Genomic DNA, 10,623 nt, shown 5'->3' on the forward strand with positions numbered 1-10,623 from the left:
TTGATGGGAAAAAAAGGTTTTTTTATTATATTTTTCAAAATCTGACAAGGGTTTTTTTCATAGGGATCTATCTTATCCAGAGAGAGATAGAGAATTGACGCTTCACGAGGCGCATGTATGTATGCATGTATGTAGGCATGTATGTGTATGTAAGGGATAAGAGAAGGGTAGGGTTTTTTTTGGGTGCGCAGGATAAGGACTCTAGAAGAAGGGGCGCGCGGGTTTAGGAAAGAAGGGGACAGTCGTGGTGCGATGGCCGTCACCATCGCCATGCCTCCTTCCACACTTTTTGCAGCTCACCTCTTTCAACACTCAATTTACCATAATATCCCTTTCTTTTTGACACATTCACTATCTCCTCGTCCCTAGTCCCTCCTTAGCCCAAGCCCATATAAACATGATGGTTGTGTGACAATAATTCAAATAAGAAATGGTTTCTCAGCTCAGAAACCATATATCCCACTGTTGTTTGACTTATCCAGTCCAATCATTTTATAGGTTATGGTTATGGTTAGGATTATAGGTTATGGTTAGGGTTATAATTTGTGGAGGTTTAAAATTGATGGCTAGATAATGGTTAGGATTATGGTACGGAGCTGGTTTGTTAGGAACATCTTATCTATGTGAGGTAGTATTGAATGAATGGGCTGGATGAGCCAAACTACTATGAGAGATGGAGTATTCTAAGCTCTAGCTCAGAAACCACGCCCCCCTAATTTAAAATATTTAACAGATATTGCTTTTCTTAAAATAAACTGCCTAAAACTACAGCATTTGTAGCAAACAAATGTAAGAATCGGGTGAAAAGGGGGCTATTACACTTGAGATTGAAGCTATCTGCCCCGTCTGTTTCTTTGACATGCATATTCAGGCTCTGCTTATTTTAGGCCTAAATATGCATAAATTTGAGTTTTGGACCCGTAGTCACTTCTCAAAATCCAAAACAAACAGAGCCTTAGTAGGAATGATGACGACAACTAATTTTGCTTTTGCATATTGTAGCAAGGATTATACATTCAAGCCCATTAATTCTTCTCTATTGCACACTGTAAATGACACTTAGCTCATTGTCAAAAGGAAATGGACCTTACAGCACATCATGCTAAGAAACCCCTAGTTCAAATCCCTCATTCAGCTCACCGTTCAAGTTAATGCAAATAACTCTGACGTAGTTGTAAAAGTTGGAAAGGGGGCTTTAGCCCATGCCCCTATCATGGTAAAAGACTCTCAGTTGTACAATGTAAACTTCTCTTTCACTCAGCTAAATACTAAAACAAAGAGTGAAGGCTTAGAAGGACACCACAGCAGCAAGCCCGACCTTGATTTAGCTCACTGTTAAGTTTAAAGTAAGATGTGCCTCACAACCTCATTAGTTTAACAGGCCCACTAAAGCTAGTCTCAGGATGTGGTGCGCTCACTCAGCACGCTCTTGGAAGTAAAAGACAGGTAGGCCTTCAAAGTTAAAACCCCATAAAAGATGCACGTGAATATGTACTTAGGAGGTACAAACTTACTGCCCACGTGATACCAGCTTGATCTTTGGCCCACCTAGTGAACCTAAGGCGCAACCATTTGTTTTTTTTTTTTTTTTAAATGATGGGTAAGCTGGGGTTAGGCAAGACCCCTATTTCATAGGAACGGAAGGATAAACATGAAGCTTAAGAACAACCTTATTTTTAACACAAAAAGAAGAAGGAATCCACATTCTAACCATTAGATCAGATGGGTTGGGTAGGATCCAGTGCAAAATTATGCAGTCACGGACGACTCGCATTGGATGTACTTCTCTTAACTATAGGGATTTGGTAGCCACTTTCGAGGAAAGTCATTTCACGCCCGGCTTTTGCACATGAGGAGAGCCGTGTCTGAATTAAATGAGTAAGAAAAAATATGGCAAAACGTCAACAGTGCCGCTGCCATCACATGCCGAAGCCGGGCGCAAAATGGCTCTCCACGGAAGTGGCTAGCAACTCCCTTGAGAAAAAGGAAGCAGAGTGAAAGATCCATCTCTTGGCAGTACACAGTTAGAGACAATTGGCATGAGCCATTTCTAAATTGCTAGAGGACAAAACACAAACAGGGAGAGAAGGTAGGGGGAAGGAAACATACAACTCTATGAAACGTTGTCCCCACTATCCACGGGGTACACGTGCATGCACGTGTGATGCTTAGGATTTGATCGAATAATAGAGTGGGGGCGGGCACGGCACACAAAATAGAGCCCAAATATATATATATATATATATATATATATATATATATATATATATATAGAGAGAGAATAGAGTTCCTAAGGTGTCACCTCATATAGCTTATATGAGGTGGCGCTCACAAAACATAAGGGGCCCACATTTTTGGGGTGATCCAAACCACTCATTTGAAAGGCCTTTAGATGGATATGGTGCCTACAAAAAATCAGGTCCATAGGATCATCCTAACCCTTCCATTTATGGAGGTTAAAAATGGGCAAATTTATGGAGGTTTATACCCATCCATTTCAACCTATATATAGAGAATAGAGTTCCTAAGGTGTCACCTCATATAGCTTATATGAGGTGGCGCTTAAAAACATAAGGGGCCTACTTTGTTTGGATGATCCAAAGCATTCATTTGATAGGCCCTCACATAGATAGGGTATGCCCAAAAAATGAACTTCATAGGATCATCCTAACCCTTCCATTTGTGGAGGTTGAAATGGATGGGTATAAACCTCCATAAATTTGCCCATTTTTAACCTCCATAAATGGAAGGGTTAGGATGATCCTATGGACCTGATTTTTTGTAGGCACCATATCCATCTAAAGGCCTTTCAAATGAGTGGTTTGGATCACCCCAAAAATGTGGGCCCCTTATGTTTTGTGAGCGCCACCTCATATAAGCTATATGAGGTGACACCTTAGGAACTCTATTCTCATATATATATATATATATATGAGGAATAAGAGTGTGCGGTCGACCGCACCTAAGCTTAGGTGCGGTCGAGGGCCTAAACACATGGGTCCCACACTTTTTGTAGTGATCAAAACCATTCATTTGCAAGGCCCCATCATAGATAGGGTGTGTATAAAAAATCAGCTCCATTGGATCATCCTAACCCCTCCAAAAGTGGAGGACAAAAATGGGCAGATTTGTGGCAAATGGTGTCTGTCCATTTTGCCCTCCACTTTTGGATGGGTTAGGATGATCCTATGGAGCTGATTTTTTGTACACACCCTATCTATGATGGGGTCTTGCAAATGAATGCTTTGAGCCATCCTAACAATGTGGGCCCACATGAGTTTTTGGCCCTCGACTGCACCTAAGCTTGGTGCGGTCGAGCGCACACTCTTATTCCTCTCTCTCTCTCTCTCTCTCTCTATGTATCATATATATATATATATATATATATATATATATATATATATGATACCCGACCGTCAAAATGTAAAGGGCGGAAGGAGACAAAACCTGCTGCCTTGCTTTTTGAATTAAGGAAAAGAAAAAAACGGTGCTTTCCCTTGGATTAAAAATCAAGGGAGAGAGGGTTTGTCTCTCTCCTCCCTTTATTTTGAGAGTCGGGCATCATATAATTTCTCCTATCTATATATATACTAAGCAGCTGACTTTCCAAATTGTCATTCGCTCTTTCCAAGGAAAGCAATTTTGGAAAAAAATTTCCTACCTCTAATGTTATTAATAGGTGAGCACACCATCTCTACCCTGACCTGAGCACTAGGGTCAAACCCACCATATATATATATATATATATATGAGAATACAGTTCCTGCGGGTGCCCTCATATAAGCTTACCTGCGGTGGCTCTTTCAAGATATAGGGGGCCCACATTGTTAGGATGATCTGAAGCATTCATTTGAAAGGCCACATCATAGATAGGGTGTGTACAAAAAATCAGCTCCATTGGATCATCCTAACCCCTCCAAAAGTGGGGGCAAAAATGGGCAGATTTGTGGACAAAATGTGTCTATCCATTTTTGCCCCTACTTTTGGAGGTGTTAGGATGATCCAATGGAGCTGATTTTTTGTACACACCATATCTATGATGTGGCCTTTCAAATGAATGCTTCGGATCATCCTAACAATGTGGGGCCCCTATGTTTTGAAAGAGCCACCTCATATAAGCTATATGAGGGCACCCTTAGGAACCTTCTCTCTCTCTCTCTCTCTATATATATATATATATATATATATAAAGAGGGAAGGGCAAATAGGATTATGTTGATTGGACGGCCAGGATAGTCTAATGCTTATGAGCATTAAAGGGAATGGGGCACCCACTCCAAGGAGAGGGTGGTATGAGCATTAAAGGGAGGTACACCGACACCAAGAAGAGTGTGTGTGTGTTATTGTGCATTAAGGGAGGGGTGCACCGGCACGAAAATTCTCTCCTCTTTCATCTACGAGAAAGGATTTTGGTCTCTGATATGAATATGATAAGTAGAAGTGGGACCCCTCGTCCAAGGATTATTTGTCTAGGCACCAGTGTAGAAAGAGAGACAGAGGATGGAAGGGCGCAGGTTTTAAGCAGAAAGATAAGAAAGCAGCGGAGAGCAGAGGTGAGCGTGATGGACACACATGCCTTCCTTTCTCACAACTCTCCCCTCTATACTCGCAATTTGCAAGCTACTTGACTTTCTCATATCACAACCGCCTCATCACTTTCTTGTCACCATGAGAGATGGTTTCGGTGAAATAAAAAAAAAAAAAAATTTACACTCACACCCTCTCAAAGCCATCTCTTCTAAGAGAAGAACACACATGTCCAAGAGTGGTGGGTGAAAGGTTCTGTTGATAATATGTTCATGGAAACAAAATTCTAATAAAAATATTTAATGGGAAAAAAAAAAGAATGACGAGGATAAATTTGCATTTAGCATATATTATAAGGTAACTTAAAGCAGTGGCACCCATGGTTTTAAATTTCGACCGAAATCCGAAATTTCAGATTTCGGTGGGGACCGAAATCGAAATTTGACGAAATTCATAATCTCGCGAAATACAAAATTTCGGCCGGAATTTCGAGCTCGATTACGAAATTTCGGATTTTCTTGGGGTTCGAAATCGGTACCCAAACCGAAATTTAAAACCTTGGTGGTACCTAATGTTTTTCATGATCAATGCTGTTTTTTATGGGTTTCTCTCCTAGCAACCGAAAATATTTAAGTGCTACTCTTTATAGATTTCCAAAGCAACAAGGATTAGAGATAAAAGGAGTTCTTTTCAGATGTGTTTTGCAGCAAAGCTATTACCATTTGGAAACAATATTAGTTTCTCACCATCTCCTTCCAAAATTTATCACCCCTTGTATTGAAAAGATTTAATAATGATCATGTTATAAAAAAAATTACAATGCCTGCAGCCTCAGCAATATAACTAATACCAAGAACAACTATGTCAACTGTAAAAAGGAAAGGAAATGGACGAATGTGTTCTCTCTTTCTCTCTCTCAGTTGGCTCAATTTCACATACACTAATCAGAGGAACCATAGGAAAAACCACTCAAATGCAAGGAACATTTTGGTTGAAATTGACTCTAAGCCATCAGTCTTCCTCACCGAGGCACTGCAAAGTCTATGCAATAGACAGGGAAAATATGGGAGGATAAAATTAGTAAATTAAGAATTCTTCCTAAAGATAAGGTTAGAAAATGAGGGCTGAGAAATGAGAACAAGTTCAACAAGAAGGCTAAGTAGAGAAAATAATAATCCAACAAAGTCAGCACAATAAGTGGTGCTGAGATTCAAAATTATCTCCAGCTACTTAACTCCGTAATTGTTTTGAGCACTATGGTGCTAGAAATCACCAAAATTACAAGGGTCTTCTGAACTAGATTACAAAATAACCACCAAGGGTCTTCCTAACCAAATTACAAAATAACCAAAAGACACCCCTACTTTTTGCTTGATTCAGAATTTCTAAGTTCTTTCGAGCACTTTCTGAGTACTGGCATCTTTTCTATGTAGAGAAGTACAAACCATCAAAAAAAAAAAAAAAAAGGTACAACCACAACCAAAAATAATGTTGGGTTTGGCACCTAAAAGTTGGTGGAAGACAGACTTTAATGTATATAACTTTATTTAATGGTATTTAATGTATATAACTCTTCTTTTGAGTGGTATGTCTATCCACATTTTTCATTCTTTCTATTTGTTGTTTTCATCTATTAGCTTTGGTTTATCTATCAAGGCTAGTAGAACTCTTTGTTGGGTAATTGTCTGCCCATATGGCATCCTCATCCTCTCTACTGGCAGAATCACCCAAAAAAAGGAGAAATTGTGCTGTTTCTCTCTCAGCTGGCTCTATTATTGCTACATCAATATGACCGAATCAAATATGATTTGGTGTCTAAAAGAAAATCCAACACTATTTATGTGAAATGCATCCTAGATCTTATGTTTATCCTAGTCCATGTAAAAAATCTCTTAAAGATAATCACCCATAAAATTATAAAATAGAGAAGATAAGTGGATGTAGTCTAAACTCCATTCTTTTTTTGAATGGGTCTAAAATCAGTTCATAGCTTCATTAAGTTCAAAGAATGTTGCTAGAATTGGTATTTATATGTAAAAAGGCCAAAATAACCTTAGTCTCATAATTCGACCATCTTCAATACTCCCCCTCAAACTGTTCAATAGAAAAAGTTCAGATTGTTAATCAAATAATGATGATGATTCAGCTATGAGAGCGTTTGTAAATAAATCTATAAGTTGTTCTTTTCTAGAGATAAGGCCGGAATAAATTTTACCATCTTCTATCTTCTCACAATGAAATGATAATCTAGCTCAATGTAGGGCAGAGAAGTACGCCTCAGTGCAGTTCAAGTGAGGGATGACATTGCTCGACATAATGCTGTCTATTGGCACTAGAGAAGAGACTTCGGAAATCCAGTGGGGTTACTAAAAATGGCGAAGAAATTAAAGTTCATGTTGTTGGTGACGGGAAAATGGCGGTAAGTGGTTGTTGAAAATAGGTACCTGGATTCCACGGGAGAGAATGGCTTAGTGAGTGAATATGATCAACACATGCTCTCGATTCCTTACGCTCGGCAGTGTTTGCTCAGCACGCTGCATCTATTGAATGCTCTTGAGTTGAAGTTTTCAAATGCCAGTGCTTCTATCTCTGCTTCCGAAGAAGACGAGTTGATTAAGAACTCAAACCAAAAGAGTTTGCCCATTGGGGATTCAAAGGCATCAAGAGTTCTCGCTCGATTTTCTATTTGCCTCTCGAAGAATGCCATTCTCAGGCTGTGCTGTCTACTTGTGAGACCCACTAAGGGTAGAGGAGAACGCCGAGGTAGGGTGGGCTCAATCACTGCATCAAGTCATTGATATCAGTCCCTGTACTAAAAGATCCCCTGCTACAAAGGTCATGACCATGTTTCTCGCTTCAATCCAACTATAACCAGGGCGAGCCTCGATAGAATGTGCCGGAGAGGATGTCGAATAAGTCTGCCACTGTGGCTCAATTATCTAAGGGACGAAGCGAGTTTTTCTGGACCTGCTACAAGTGAAATACTCAGTTTCTGAAGCTTTTGAAGCACTAAGGGTGAAAAAGGAGTGCTGCAAGAGGAGTCTGGTGGTGAACGGACAGAACTGTCTTGGCATAGGAAATCACAAGAAAGGCGGTGATGTAGATAGAAAGGGTTTCGAGACTGAACGGGAGTCCGAAAGAAAGGAGAAGATAGAGGTTCTACCGGGTATTGGTTTTGCTCTGCGTGCGGATACCACTACTTCAAACGGAGATTAAGATGCTGCGAATGCAATAGGCAGAAATCTCAGAAACATAAAGAGCCACCGGAGACATCAACCACAATCGAACCTAAATTACTCTGGCCAGACCAGGGTAATATTGAAGTAAACGAAGAGGGAGATAATCCGATAGTGAGCATAACGGGCAAGGAAGTATACAGCAGGTATAAGCTATTGAAAACCTGTCTTACCGAGAAAGCAAAGGTGGAGAAATGGACGCTGGAAGAGATTTGGGAATGGGCCAAATGGTTCTGGGAAATACCAACACTTCCAAAGTCATTTATTAGTCCAAAGGAAATACTCTTCTGATTAAAATCAGAAACGCAAGCTGCATCCATTTTCAAGAAAGGAATGCAATCTCATGGTACCTATCTTCTATCCCTTGGCCCTTGGCATCTGGCTTACAAAACCAGTGCTAAAGCGATCTGGATTCGATTTTATGGGATCCCCTTACACACATGGGCATCCTCAACAGTCGAAGCACTTGGCGGTCCTTTTGGCTCTTTGACTCTGTAATGGAGGTTCAATCGGAAGGTGATCACGAGTTTAGCATCGAGTATGCTCGTGCTAAAGTCTTCACCTCAGAATGGCAATTCCTGAGGTTGTTCGTTCGCTTGAAGGTCGATAACCGTTGGTATTCAATCGGAGTCGCTGGTGAAACCAGTGTGGACACTAAGATAGGTGCCATGCCCCATAAAATTCACCAAATTCACTATACCCCTTTTCAGCATAAGAAGCCATTGAGAGGGATCGTTGGAATAAGATGGCGCCAGCGGAAAACACATCCTTTGCGTCTTCTGGGTGGACACAGGGATTATCGAAAAAAAAGAGAAATCTCTCAATTGATCCTGAAACAAGGGAGGAAAACGACTCATCAACCATTGATTAACCAAGATCAACAATCAGACCGTCCTTTTGAGATACTGAAAGCTGATTGCCGCATGAAGAGAGATGATAAAGGCAAGGTTGTACCCGTTGATCAGCTGCAGTTACAGGAGAATATTGATCTGAACATTAATCTGAATTTCAAAAAGAAAACCTATTTAGGGGAAGGTTCGAGAACTCTACAAAAGCAATCGCGTGATGACACGTATGTTATGAAGGGCTGGAAAAGTTTGTAACAACTAACAATAAGAAAACTATGAAAAATAAGTCCAGAATGGCAATGCCCTGATTGTCGCTATCATAACTTTGGATGGCGGTTTAGATGCAAAAGATGCTCACAGGCTAGATTGATTTCCTCCCCTCTTTCTCCTTGGGGAGGCGATGGAGTATCTCTAGGGAGACCCAAGCACGCCCAAGATAAAAGGCTTTGGGCATGGTTCTGCTCTCCTTGCCAATACCTAAACAATAACTGGCGGGTTGAATGTCGCTGGTGTCATTCGACCAAATCATCACTAAAATGGATTCCTCGATCTCCCAGGGCGCAATCTAAGGATGATGACGATAATCTTTGGCCTCACTAGCGTAAAATTTATCGCAACAGAAATTCCGCAATTCCAATTTTATCTATTTCAGGGTAGGAAGTGGATGTGCGATTATGTTCTCTCTGATCCTGCTTGATCGGGAAAAAAAACACCATAATGAGTCTTTGCAGGAGCTCCCATTGTTACCTTGCCCTTCTTTACTGGCAAAGGATGAAGTTCTTTTTATGTTTGATTCAGAATCGCAGGCCTCACAGATCATTGCTAAGGGATCTGCCGGCCTTGGATAATCATTTACTCTCTCTCTCTCTCTCTCTCTCTCTCACCATGGAAAAATGAATTTATTCAAGGCGAGGAGGCGCTTTGGGTTTGTTTTTATGGCATCCCTTTGCATGCCTGGGTTGTTTCTACGGTGGAGGCTTTAGGGGGCCTCTTTGGCAAGGTTGTAGAAACAAAGATGGAGGGCAACCATCAAAACTGTATGAGCTTCGTGTCGGCTAAGATTTTAGCCCCTCGATGGCTCTTCCCTAACTCTGGTGTTAAGCTCAAAATCCTCGACCAGTACTATCCCATTGGGGTTGAGCTAGCCATCCAGGAATCCGGTCCATCCTTAGCGGCGGACTGGCCTTCTGCGACCTCAAGGCCATTGCCTGGTGAACCGTTAGGCTCCAGTGGGATTTCAAATTCAAATTCAAATTTCCTTGTTGGGAGACCTGAGATAGAGCCGTTAGCTATTCCAGAAAAAGGCATGAAGGGACCGGAACAGAGGAATGAAGATTGTTTGGGTTCGTTGGTGAATCCCAAGAAACCTACTCACATCAGTCGGAAGCATGCTCCATATGTTAGGAAGAACTTCGTCAATCGCGCTCCTGGTGGTTTTTACAAAGACTCAACCTTCCCATTCATGGGTTTAAGTTCCCAAGACCACTTAATCATGACTAAGATGAGCACTATCTTGGGTTCCAAACCGAGTGCAAAAAAGAAACTTAGCAGATTGGTTAGACTTTTAAAGGTCTATTCCAGGCCTCCTAGGTCTGGCCCTATCTATAACTAGATCTATAGCTGGGGTTCCCAGGGTTGAAAAAGGCTATGACAATAAATAGTAGTCGGATGTTTTGATTTTTGTGATTCTCATTAATAGCTAGGGAGGCGTATTGTCAGACTCATAGCACTCTTCCCTAGGAGTGGAGGTTCCAAGGCTCTATAGTCCTTGGTTTTGCTATTAAAAGGCCCTCTCCATCAAGTTTTTGAAGTCATAACAAAGTAGGAATGGCCTCCCTTGAGGGTCTGGGAAGACCAGCCTCCCTAAGTAGTCAGATCTCCCTCTCTATTCTGTTCTGGGACTTCTCCAGGAATTCGGGGACCGGATTTTGTATTGGATGGAGACAAAAGCGACTTCACATTAAGGCGGTGGGTTGCCGTATGGTGGAGGAAGTTTTGGCGATCAGCGACCC

Source organism: Tasmannia lanceolata, unplaced genomic scaffold (genome assembly GCF_043159265.1).
Source record: "Tasmannia lanceolata isolate RefF3 unplaced genomic scaffold, GAP_Taslan_0.1 ptg000018l, whole genome shotgun sequence".
Taxonomy (NCBI): domain Eukaryota; kingdom Viridiplantae; phylum Streptophyta; class Magnoliopsida; order Canellales; family Winteraceae; genus Tasmannia; species Tasmannia lanceolata.